This window comes from Macaca thibetana, chromosome 15 (assembly GCF_024542745.1).
Source record: "Macaca thibetana thibetana isolate TM-01 chromosome 15, ASM2454274v1, whole genome shotgun sequence".
In the NCBI taxonomy this organism is placed as follows: Eukaryota; Metazoa; Chordata; class Mammalia; order Primates; family Cercopithecidae; genus Macaca; species Macaca thibetana.
In genome coordinates, this window is record NC_065592.1 from 99,370,314 (window position 1) to 99,383,714 (window position 13,401).

General features: G+C 45.4%; 1 pseudogene; it reads left to right on the plus strand.

Moving 5' to 3' along the window:
• The first annotated feature begins 1,438 nt into the window (after positions 1-1,438).
• On the plus strand, positions 1,439-1,569 carry LOC126938176 (uncharacterized; annotated as a pseudogene).
• The last annotated feature ends 11,832 nt before the right edge of the window (positions 1,570-13,401 follow it).

The following is a 13,401-nucleotide window of genomic DNA, read 5'->3' on the forward strand; positions in this document are numbered from 1 at the left end:
GTCATGCAGACAACACCCAACGTAACTACATTAGGTACAATTAAGGCCATGACAGAGATGAGCACACTGTGATGCCAAGCAATGGCAAGGAAACCTGCCCCAGGCTGCTACATGGAAGCTGTGACTCAAGACAAGTGGAAGGGAGTTTTTGAGCAGAAAAATGGGGGGAAGGGGTTGCAAGAAGAGGAAATGGCACCAGCAAAGGAGCAGTGGTATAAGAAAAGTAATGGCATTTATTGAACTGAATTCATTTGGTAAACTGGGCCCAGGTGTGAGGTTGGGAAAGAGTGTGATAAAAATTAAAGACATCATCATAAAGGGCTCCTTCTGCCAAGGTAAGGACAGCGTTTGACTGGGGAAGTCTTCAGTGGCTCCATATTTGAGACAGAATAAAATCTAGAACTCTGGTATCCTTGAAAGGACCAGCAGGACATTAATTTTACATCGTCACATCCTAGTAGCAAAGAGAACAAAATGTGTGATGAATGCAGAATCTGAAGATGGTATTTTTGTTCAAATAAGCTTTATCTTGTCCCTTATGTCCATTGTCCTAGTACCCTGGGTCCGGGAGACACGAGGAGCCACAAATATCCCATAGGAGTCCCGCACTGCACTCCACCTCCCAGCAGCCATAGGCAGACGAGAATCATTTTTCATCTGCTATACAGTCATTTTGAAAGTGCCTGCTTTTCACTGGGAAGGTAACATGATAGTCCCTCTGGGGGATGCACATGAAGCCGAAGTGAAACAGTCTTCCTTCCGACTGCGACTGCAGCATTTTCTTTGCCTGGCTCTCCTTCTTAGCATAAGCGTGGCTGAGTCTTTTGTCTTTTGTTCCAGAAACTACACCTCAATCTTAGACTCCGTAGTGTTCTGTTGTTGCTTTGTTTGTTTGTTTTGATTTGCATCTTTTCATAAAATGGGTCAGGTTCAAAAGGCACTGGCTCTTTTCCCACATTAGTGTCTGTCCTGGGTCAAATGTGCCCCAGGTGTGGCTTCGTCAACATTCCGTTTACACATGATTCTCATTACGGGATCCCCAAGGGCTGTGAAAACATTTTCTTGAGCCGCCCCCAAACAGCCACAACTAGGAATTGGCAAACACCAATTGAAATGCACTATTTTAAATGCATTATAGGCAGTCAGTCCCCCACCCTGATGTGTATTCAACTCCACACAACCTCACTGCCTGCCTATCCGGGACCCCACATCACCTCTTAGCTCATCATGTTCCTCGAGCCCCCAGGATCCCCTTGACCAGGCCCCGGACGTTCGGATTGCAGGCACAGGAGCGCCAGCAGCAGAAGGGACCATGCCAGCGAAAGGACCCATCAGGCCTCCAAGGCCACATCACCATTCCATTTGCTGGCTCATGCGTCAACTTGCATGACTTCTACGTGATTATTCAGCCTTTTAAAAATACTTTTCACCCTTTCCTGTGCCCTTTTAAGGTAGACACAGTTTTTTAAGCGGCTAACACAGAAGGGTAAAGTAAGTCTCCATAAAACCCGGAGAAGAGACAGAAGAGACTGTGAAACTCCTCTTTGGATGCCATCTGGAGTCATAGCAAAATAATAATAATAATAATAATAATTTTACTTGCTAGTCCTTTAGCTAAAAGCGGTTCATAGAAGGGAACTGACAAGCTCACTAAGGTAGAGAGAAGTAGCTTGTGCAAAGACTGTGCCCCAGTTTCCCCATTTGTAAAATTAAGGATTCGATGTGATAACCCCTCAGCTACCTCCATCAATGAACTATGATGATTCTGTTTTACTGCATGCGGGCCATTTTTTAAATGAAGCAAAATTGTGAATTTAAATTTTTAGTAATAACATCTGTCTTTTTATGAAGTAGATAATGAGAAACCAAAACATCTCATTTGTCATCAACAAAAATAAATCACCTTTAGAGTGGGGATGAATGGCAAAAACTTTAGTCATGTATAGTACATGGAATAGGGATCAAGGTGATGTATATTTGGGGGGACCTTTTTAAAGAATTGAGCATGAAAAGAATTCTTATAAAAAGCAAATGTGAGCTACCTGATATAGTCACCTCCTTTTCTGATTCCGGAGGTCTGAAAGCAGCCTCAGCAGCAAGCCACAGCAGACACGAAATGGGGAAAAGCAATGGCATCACTGGTGATCAAAGGCCTGGACAAGCTACCCCAGGCTCCACACCATCTCTGGAGATGCCTGGCTTGGGGAAGGTCCCTGGTAAGAGAAGCAGCTCTCAGCCTCTTTTTCTGGTCAAGCCCCTCTGCAGAAACAGAAAGGAGAATAAAACAGGGGCTCAATACAGATCACAGTTACATGAGGTTATATCCCAGCTGGGTTTTTTAACTGACAAATGAAAATGTATATAAATGTATGGTGTAAAACCAATATGTGGCTGGTCATGGTGGCTCACACCTGTAATCCCAGCACTTTGGGAGGCCAAGCAGGCAGATCAGTTGAGCCCAGGAGTTGGCGAAACACGGGCTGGGCAACATGGCAAAACCCTGCCTCAAAAAAAAAAAAAAAATTACCCAGGCGTGGTGGTGCACACTTGTAGTCCCTGCTACTGGGGAAGCTGAGGTGGGAGGACCTCCTGAGCCCAGGAGGTAAAGGCTGCAATGAGCTGTGATCATACCACTGCACTCTAGCCTAGGCAACAGAGTAAGACCCTGTCTCAAAAAGCAAAAACAAAAAAATGATTTTTTCACAAATGTATACATCCTGGAATGATTAAGTCAGGCTAATCAGTATATCTATCACCTCAAATACTTATCTATTATTTTTTTAGTGGCAAGAACATTTGTCTAGCAATTTTCAGGTATACAATGCATTATTATTAACTATAGTCACCATGTTGTATAATAGATCTCCAGAGCTTATTCCTGTTAGCTGAAACTTTGTACCCTGTAACCAACATCTCCCCATTCCCCACACACAACTATCAGCCCTGAGTAACCACAATTCTTCTCTCTGCTTCTATGTATTTAATTTGTTTAGATTTCACACAAGTAAGATCACATGGTATTTTTCTTTCTGGGCCTTCACTTAGCACAATGTCCTCCAGGTTCATCCACGTTGTTGCAAATGACAGGATTTCCTTCTTTTTGTGGCTGAATCATATTTGATTGTGTATATTTATCATATTTTTTTATCCAATCATCCACTGAAGTATGCTTAGGTTGGTTCCATATTCTACCTATAGTGAATAACACTGCAATGAACATAAGAGTGCAGGTATCTCTTTTAAATCCTGATTTCATCAAAACCACAATGAGAGACCATCTCACACCAGTCAGAATGGCGATTATTAAAAAAGTTAAGAAACAAGAGATGCTGGCGAGGCTGTGGAGAAATAGGAATGCTTTTACACTGTTCGTAGGAATGTAAATTAGTTCAACCATTGTGGAAGACAGTGTGGTGATTCCTCAAAGACCTAGAACCAGAAACACCATTTGACCCAGCAATCCCATTACTGGGTATTTACCCAAAGGAATATAAATCATTCTGTTATAAAGATACTATGCACACGTATGTTCATTGCAACTGTATTCACAATAGCAAAGACATGGAGTCAACCCAAATGCCCATCAACGATAGACTGGATAAAGAAAATGTGGTACATATATGCCATGGAATACTGTGCAGCCATAAAACAGAATGAGATCATGTCCTTTGCAGGGACATGGATGGAGCTGGAAGTCATTATCCTCAGCAAACTAACACAGAGACAGAAAACCAAACACTGCATGTTTTCGCTTATAAGTGAGAGCTGAACAATGAGAATACATGTTCAGGGAGGGGAACAACACACATTGGGGCCTGTTGGGGAGTGGGTTCTGGGGAAGGACAGCATTAGGAAAAATAGCTTATGGATACCGGGCTTAAAACATAGGTGATGGGTTGATAGGTGCAGCAAACCACCATGGCACACATTTACCTATGTAACAAACCTGCACATCCTGCACATGTATCCCCGGAACTTAAAATAAATAAAATAACATAACATAAATAAAATGCATTCAATTAAATTAAATTACACTTTGTCCTAGAAAGAATAAATAAATACTTTAAATAAACGATTTTCTATTTCATATAAAAAAAAATCCTGATTTCATTTCCTTTGGAGTAAACAAGTTTAATCTTGGCCTTTGAGGAGGGCTGATTTTGCAGAGGAAATGGGAGAAGATGATTCAGAGATAACAGAAGTCAGATTGGTTGGCAGCAATAAGGTTCTGAAAAAGCAACTATGAGGCCCAGGATGCCACTCGGGGGCTGAGGGGATGGGGAACTGGGTCTAGAATTCAAGGAATCTAGGCATGGTTTTAGGGTCCTCATCCCAGCAAGAAACTGGATTGCCAGCTGTGAAACCCAGCCTCCTCTCCACAGGCAGGTGGGCAGGGCCTGCTGAATGGAACCTTCTGGTGCCGCATGGGCTCCAGAACCAGGTGGTGGTATTAGCCTTTCAGGCTGAGAGGAGCTGAGGAAGAAAAGTCTGCCCCCTTGCGGTCCCTGCCTGTTCCTACTTCATTCCTTTTGGGACCCTTGGCTATCTTGCCAGTCATCTGTCTTGCTCCCACCTGGGAACCTGGGATCTCACTTAGCCTGAGCTTGCCCTCTCCTGTCCTGGCCATGGCACATTATATAGCCGTAGGAAGGCTGCTGCATCCTTGTTGACCCCTGGGATCCAGCCCTGCCTCCAGTGTCCAGCCACCATCTTACAAAAACTAGGTGATCCGTACAGCATGGCGACCTGCTGACAAAATACCAACTTCAGATGCACTATCTTCTTTTAGTCATTTTTGAACATGTTTGACATCACCAATAGAGACTTTAAAGATGGTTTTCATGAGGCATGTCCAAGTGAGTGCAGCAACAAGCCATCCAGTGTCTGGCACTTTGGAAAGTCTTTGACCATTGATTGGGTAGAAGGCAGTCTTTCGTGATCCACATCCAAGCTCAATCCTGACAAATAGATTTTCAAGTCCTTAGAACGCTGACTCCAAATTGTAACATCACACTAGCTCTGCCTGCTCCTGGGCTTCATGTCCTTTAGAGAATCCAGGTCTCTTCTCTCTAGTCAGCTCAGATAGGAAAGCATTAAACGCCAAGAATTTTCCAGGCCACATCCATATCCTGAGGTTCTGCACTCACACACACACACAAAGGGAATACTAAAATGGGGTTTAAATTGAGGTTAAAATACTTGCATCAAACAGGTTAAAAAAAATTTTTTTGAGATGGAGTCTTGCTGTGTTGCCCAGGCTGGAGTGCAGTGGCACAATCTTGGCTCACTGCAACTTCTGCCTCCCAGGTTCAAGTGATTCTCCTGCCTCAGCCTCCCTAGTAGCTGGGATTACAGGCGCCCACCACCACACCCAGCTAATTTTTGTATTTTTAGTAGAGACGGGGTTTCACCATGCTAGTCAGGCTGGTCTTGAACTCCTGACCTCAGGTGATCTGCCCGCCTCAGCCTCCCAAAGTGCTGGGACTACAGGTGTGAGCCACCGCACCCAGCCAGAAGTTAATTTTTTTTTTTTTTTTTTTTTTTTTTTTTTTGAGACAGGATATCACTCTGTTGCCCAGGCTGGAGTACAATGGCACGATCTCACCTCACTGCAACCTCCACCTCTCAGGTTCAAGTGATTCTCCTGCCTCACCCTCCCAAGTAGCTGGGACTACAGGTGCCACCATGCCTGGCTAATTTTTGTATTTTTAGTAGAGATGGGGTTTCATCATATTGGTCAGGCTGGTCTTGAACTCCTGACCTTGTGATTCACCCACCTCGACCTCCCAAAGTGCTGGGATTACAAGCATGAGCCACTGCATCTGGCCACAAGTTAATATTTTTAATGCAAAAAGGTATGACCCAATATATTGTGTCACTCACCACATGGAAGATTAGTTTAAAACATGAATTTGCAGGTGTATGATCTGGTTTTTAATTGTGTAATAGATATTATTATCTTTCGGCCGGGCGCGGTGGCTCAAGCCTGTAATCCCAGCACTTTGGGAGGCCGAGACGGGCGGATCACGAGGTCAGGAGATCGAGACCATCCTGGCTAATACGGTGAAACCCCGTCTCTACTAAAAATACAAAAAACTAGCCGGGCGAGGTGGCGGGCGCCTGTGGTCCCAGCTACTCGGGAGGCTGAGGCAGGAGAATGGCGGGAACCCGGGAGGCGGAGCTTGCAGTGAGCTGAGGTCCGGCCACTGCACTCCAGCCTGGGCGACAGAGCGAGACTCCGTCTCAAAAAAAAAAAAAAAAAAAAAAAAGATATTATTATCTTTCAATCATTTAGACTAATAATTTCATTTGGATATGAACCCAAGGGCTCCAGTTGAAGGCCATTTGTGAAGGCCTTAGTTGGAGTGACCCCCGATCCCTATCAAGGCTGGATTTTGCATCATATGAGCTTATCTCTTCAAAAGCAAACTCCACCTCAGCTTTTCAAATTACCCCTGTGAGGTTGAAGATGCTTAGACATAATCCAGTCCCAATGATTGACACCAGCAGAAGCACCTACGGGGAATGACAACACAAGATGTATTCAGTTGGATTCCTGTATGCATCCCTGTCCCTCTCTCACATTGGCCATGACTAGATTTCTAACTTAATATTTCCAGAATAATGGTGGGCTTAGTGGGGATAGAACAATGATGAGGAGGAGAAAAGGAAAAGTCCAGGTAACAAAGGTCATTCTGGCCCCTAAGTGGCGAGCAGGAAGGAAGTTCTCCCATCTTCTTCTGATCCTTCCAGGCTGCCTGCTGAAGGCGTCCTGTAGGAAAATGTCACTTAAGAAGTTGAAGCACAAGCAATGCCGACGTTTGCCAGACTTCCTACCCAGCTTCCAACTGCAAGCAATTGACCATTCGCGTGAATAACGACAGGGCTTCCTAGGCTTCCCAGGCCTCCCAGCGTGGCCTCCTATGTTGATGAGATTCCTCCGCTCGTAAGTCTCTAGGGAAGCAGGGCCTCTTCCTCCTACCAAGATGAAAAAGTCTTGCTATTCATTACCCTCCCAGCAGCTAGCACATGGCCACATGCCTTAAATGTGGTCAACAAGCAGCACCCACCCAAGCAGTTTGATTCTTGAGGGAGTAACATCCAGGCTAAGGTTCAATTAAAGTTACTCACAGTGGCTTCAGAGATCCAGGCAGTGCTGTGGAGAAGGGCCACTGCTGGCAATGCCAGACGGCAAGCTCACAGAGGCTGTCCCTGCAGTGGGACTGTGGCTCTGTGTCCTTGCACCCCACAGAGCCCCCTTCTTCAGTTTCCTCTCAAGTGCATGATTCCCTGATAACCTTCACATAAATAATCTTCCTTGTCTTTAAATTAAACACAGTACAATTCTGTTGTTTGCAACCAAGAATGCAGACACAGATACAAATAAAATACAAATTATGTTGGAATCAGCTGATTTCCTGCCCCTTTTCTGTTGACATCAAGAGGGGCCACATGTCACATGTCTTGCTTTAGTGCAAGAAATGGGAGTAGAAACGAGCATGTGTCACTTCTGGGCAGAAGTTCTGAGAACCAGCCTACAGTTTGCTCTGTCTCGCTTCCTTCTGCCACAGATCACTGTGTTTCAGATAGACCAGGGATCAGCCAATTTGCTCTGTAAAGTGTCAGAAAGTAAAGATTATCCTCACTGTAGGCCATACTGCCTCTATTACAATGACTTTATCCTGTTGTGGAGGTGTGAAAATGGTACATAAACAAATAACTACGTCTATCTTTCAATAAAACTTGATTTACAAAAACAATAGCAGGCCAGATTCGGCCACAGCTCACAATTTCCCAACCTTGAAATTGAGAGAGCTTTGTCCACCTCAGTCCTGGAGTAACAAGATAAGGAGTAGAAACTCAGCAACTTCCAACACGCATATAGCAGGAGTGAAAAAATCCAACTTTGTGTTTGAAAGTCACTAAGCTTTGGGGGTCTTTTGTTACCACAATGTAACTCAGCCTATGCTGACTGATACATGAGTATGAAAAGATAATCTCCATGCAAGTAAACAAAAGTTGATTTTGTATGATTTGATGAGGTTAGATATACAAGAGGTGGGAAAAACTTCTTTACCTCTCAAGGTCAAAAAGCAAAAACAAATTCCTTTTCTTTCTGTGATACCGTTTCAGATCAACCGCTGGTACCTGTAACACTATGACCCTTATCATCACCGAGCAGTACTTTCATTCTGTCTCATGAACACCGGAACAGAAGCCGAGAGGACTGGACTCTAGCTCTCATCTCACCTCGAATTAGTTGTTTAACTCTGAACTGCTCACCTCCCACCCCCAGTCTCAATTTCCCCATGTACAAAACAAAAATCTGTGCCAGCCCAGAGGCATCGTCTTCAACCTCTCCTACTTAGGGCTTTTCTAAGAGCACTGTTTACTGATGACTGACAGCAGCAAGAGGTTCAAAAACGACAATGAGTAATCAAAAGCCTCTTTTGAAATGGATCCCACCCGCTGGGACGTGGATGTTGAGCAAAGATACGGCTCTTCGGAAAGTGGGGAACATTTTCCAGGCCCACAGGAAGCAGTGTGGTAGAGCCAGTGGAACAAAGCCGTGGGGATGAAACTGAGTTTTGTGCCCATGTTTCTCCGTATCCCTGCTGAAAATTTAACACTCAGCAATTTTGTCACTCTTGGCCTTGGGAAGAAATTCTTTCATGCTCCTTGGTTGTTCCCAATGAATGTTCTCATCTCAGATCAAGGCTAAATGCAAAAAAGGAGGACCACTCACTTCTTTCTTTACTTTGATGCCCACAAGGGGTTGAGGAGCTTCTCAGAGCCAACAGTGCAGGTGCCAGACCCAGCCCAGCGTCTGGTGCCCATGGGATCAGCGCATATGAGATCCCAGTTTAATCCCCACGCCAGAGGCTTAATCCCTGAACTCTGAATCAGTCCTTGGCAGAGAGAAGGCTCTCGGCCAACTTGTAAATTTCCACCCTCCAAGCCACCTCAGGCCACTCAACAGCTCAACAACCTCCCACGTTCCTCGGGGAGGCGCTCCACAGCCCCACCTGCACCTCCAGCTTGAGACAGTCATGGAAGGGCGGAAGAGAGGGAGCGTCAAAACCCTCATCTGCTCCAAAACTCTGTTCTAGTCACCTGACACAAAGTCTAGGATTGTCACCATGCTGTCATTCTTTTGTCTGTGGCAGAGGTCGGCAAACTGTAGGCCCAAACGACAGACCAAACCAAGTTCATCATCCATTTTTGCAAGTCAAGTTTTATTGGAATGCAGCCACGCCCGCTCATCAATGTGTTGTCCATGACTGTTTCATGTTATAGCGGCAGAGGTGAGTGGTTGCAACACAGACTGTGGCCCACAGGGCTTAAAACGTTAACTAACTGGCCCCTGACTGAAAAAACTGGACCAACCTCTAGTCTGCACTATTCTGTACCACAGGCAGTCTTAGGTTACATCTACCCATTGGCCACTCTGAAAATATTGTCAGGCTACTCTTCAGGCTAACTAACAGGGAGTAAGACACTAAAGATTATGGGACAAGTTGAATGAGTGTGTGCATGTGTCTGCACATGGCAGATTACGTGCATGAATTAGGGATGGAGCCAGTGACGAGAAAGCCGAAAAAACCTGAAGATGTAACAGGTTTGAGCAAAGCATTTTAAGGGAGGATCTGAAAAGGCAGTAGGCAGATAGTAGGGGAATACTGAGCCCCGGGGAGAAAAATAAAACAAAAACCTCTCTGATCACTGATATTATTATTTGAGTAGGCAAAGTGTTTTCACATACATATTCTCTTATTTAACTTCCCCTCGGAAACCACAAGACGTATATGAAAATGTAAACTTTCTATTAGAGGAACCCATGCTCTGAAGTGGCTCACCCAATGGGACCAGGGCCCATTTCTTCTATTTCTTTTTTTCTTTTCTTTCTTTTTTTTTTTTTTTTTTTTTTTTTTTTTTTTGAGACAGAGTCTTGCTGTCACCCAGGCTGGAGTGCAGAGGCACAATCTCGGCTCACTCTAACCTCCACCTCCCGATTTCAAGCGATTCTCCTGCCTCAGGTGCATGAGTAGCTGGGACTACAGGCATGTGCCACCACGCCTGGCTAATTTTAGTATTTTTTGTAGAGACAAGATTTCACCATGTTGGCCAGGCTGGTCTCGAACTCCTGACTTCAGGTGATCCACCCACCTCGGCCTCCCAAAGTGCTAGAATTATAGGTGTGAGCCACCACGCTCGGCCCCATTTCTTCCACTGCTGAGTCCAGTGCTCTTTTTCCCGGGACACTGAGACTTAGTTCAAGATTTGCCTGGGGCTAAACACGCACCAGAGGTGGACGTGCCCTATGACAAAGGAACACATAGCCTATTAGTGACTAATTGGGAACCCAGCTGCCAGCTGCCACAGTGCCAACATGGGGCAAGGGGAGGGCAGGCTGGAGCCAGGCGTCTGCTCATCCCTAGCACTCCTGCCACACTTGGCACCACACCAAGCCCCGACAGACTCAAACGCAGTGCCCTGGGGCCTTGACTTCATTTATTTCTTACTTTGTATCAACAGTCAAGATTTAAAATTATAATAATAATAACCAAAATCATTGAGTTCCTCTGATGGCAGGACATCTGATGTACACTGGGCATTTTACATGAGATATCTGAAATAATTCTAACCACCCCGTGGGGCTGTTACTGCATCCTCTTTCTGTAAGAACACTGAGGCTCAGAGAGGTTAAGTGGTTTGCCTAAGGTCACCCTGGGGACCTGCTGAGGATGCAGGTCAGATCTGAGCAGTGCTCTTCACAGCAGCACCACCACACCCCCGGTCAACTGAGACACGAACATCAGTGTCCACAGGGGCCACGGAGGGAGGGAAAGTTGTTACCAGAAAAAAGAGAGAGCACAACCCCCACATCACTGCATAGACAGGGCTGCGGCCCGGCCACAGTAACCTGGAAAACCCTGCAGCTGTGGGATAATGATGAGGAAGTTAGGCTTTCCTGCCTGAACTCCAAACCTTTCCTTGCCTCCTTTTCTCTCTTTACAAAATCTGTCTTTGATTACTAATCAACAGCGTTTTCATTAACATAACTCTCTAGTACACGTGAGCCATGCTATAATTAAACAGAATTTATGTTCAGTAGATTTATAAAAGTCAAAGAATAATGGAAGAGAGATTTGAGTGTGAAACCTAAACAATAGGAGAGAAAGTTTTAAAACAAAACATATGACATTCTTTCTGCACTTTTCTCCTGATTCCCAAGTCTTAAACCAACATTATATGCATGAAAAAAATCATGATTGATTCCGGAAAATATGTTTTAGGGTTCATTATTCTCCATTGAATCTCTTATAGGTACATTTAAAAATTTAGAATAAAAACCTAAATCTTTTGAATTTTCCATATAGCTTTTATTTTTTACCTCCAGTCCTAATCAATTAGAACACATTATGTTTCCCCTACAGAATAAGATCTCTCTCATTCTTAAGCAGATTTGAAAGAAATTGCAAAACAGTCTCAACACTGCCTATACATCTGGTAAGGCGATCGGGGTCAACGCAGACCACAGAAGCCCAGGCCGGCGCTGGATGTGAGCTGCAAGGACGAGCATGAGGACAAGAAGGGGAGGAATTTCGCGTGCTTTTCTGTGCACTCGCCCAGAGTGAACGCCCATCTCCTCCACTCTACTCTGAGCCCGAAGGGAGATCTCAGACACACACACGAGAATTCCACACTAGGAAAGTTTCTGTGTATTTCTTACCATTATTTTTCTAAGCGTATGTTATGATGTACGTCCTGGGTAGTGACTGTCTTCCCACGCGCGTGTGCGTGTGTGTGCCCACACGTGCATCCTGACCACAGACTCTCCCCTGCTTTCGCTACATGGACCTGCTGTGCCCCATTATCTCTGGCCTTTGTGGCTTAGAAGGTCAGAGACACTGTTCCCTGGATAAGATCCAGAAAAGGAAGGAAGCGGAAACAAAAATGTTTTTGCAGTGAAGTGACCTGATTACACACAAAGTGACTGTTTCTAAGCCATCCTATAACTACCCTCATTCAGCACTGGAACCAAGCCACAAAGCAGCAGACGCCTCCCCCCAGCGCCGTGACTGGCTCGGTGAAAACTGCAACTGCAAATGACAAAGCTGGTCTTTATTCCTGAGCGATTGTGAGTGCTGGTGGGGATGAAGAGTTTGGAGGGATGGGGATAGCTTTGCAGTGGCCAACGGGCTTCCCCTCAGGTGAGTGCAGTTAAGGACAACTGTGGGTTCTGCACCAAACCATCAGGGTTTAAATCTTGGTTTCACCAGCTGCAAGCTGGATGACGTTACATATGATTCATTAAAGCCTGTATGTCTCAGTATTCTTTTTTTTTTTTTTTGAGAAGGAGTCTCGCTCTGTCGCCCAGGCTGGAGTGCAGTGGCCGGATCTCAGCTCACTGCAAGCTCCGCCTCCTGGGTTTACGCCATTCTCCTGCCTCAGCCTCCCGAGTAGCTGGGACTATAGGTGCTCGCCACCTCGCCCGGCTAGTTTTTTGTATTTTTTTAGTAGAGACGGGGTTTCACCGTGTTAGCCAGGATGGTCTCGATCTCCTGACCTCGTGATCCGCCCGTCTCGGCCTCCCAAAGTGCTGGGATTACAGGCTTGAGCCACCGCGCCCGGCCATGTCTCAGTATTCTTATCTGTAAAATGGGTGACTATGAATTGGATGTAATGAAATAAGTAAAGCGCCAGAAGGTAACAGTAGCTGTTGTTATTGTATGGGGTCCTTACTAAGACCCGCAATGCCCTTACCTCTCCCTCCCTCCAGAACCTACCATTTTGCTCACAGGGGTCATCCTGGTCACCGATCTATTTCTCAAACATTCTATTTCTCACCAGGTCTCCATCCTCCTTATCCCTCTCCCCTGGAGCATATCCGTGGTCTCCTCAGAGGTCTTGTTAGCTCACCAGCACCACCCCCAGCCCCAAAATGCTCAGCATTACATTATCCTGAGGGTTTCCCACAGAACACTGGGCATTGTCTGAAATTGTTCACTTCAAAAAAAAAAAAATACTCATTTATGCTCAGCATCTCCCACTTAGAGGGAACAACTTATCCCAGTTTTCCTGGGGCTCTCCCAGTTTGGGCAGGACGCTCCTCGGTCCAGAGCAATCCAGGACAGAGGCTCACCCCAGAGCCCAGGAGAAGGCCGGGGCAGAGGCCACCTTCTTCACTCTGTGTCTTCAGCATTAGAGAAGGCCGACTCACAGCAGGAGCCCCAAACACAGGGAATGGAGGAACAAAGGCATTAATATTTTTCTAAGAATTGTAGTTAAATCAGTCTATCCAATCATGAGAGACTCACACCTCCTCTCATTTCTAATCTACAAATCAGAGAGAATAAAAGTGGAAGTTACCAGAGTTGTAGATTTTTTTAGCTAGAC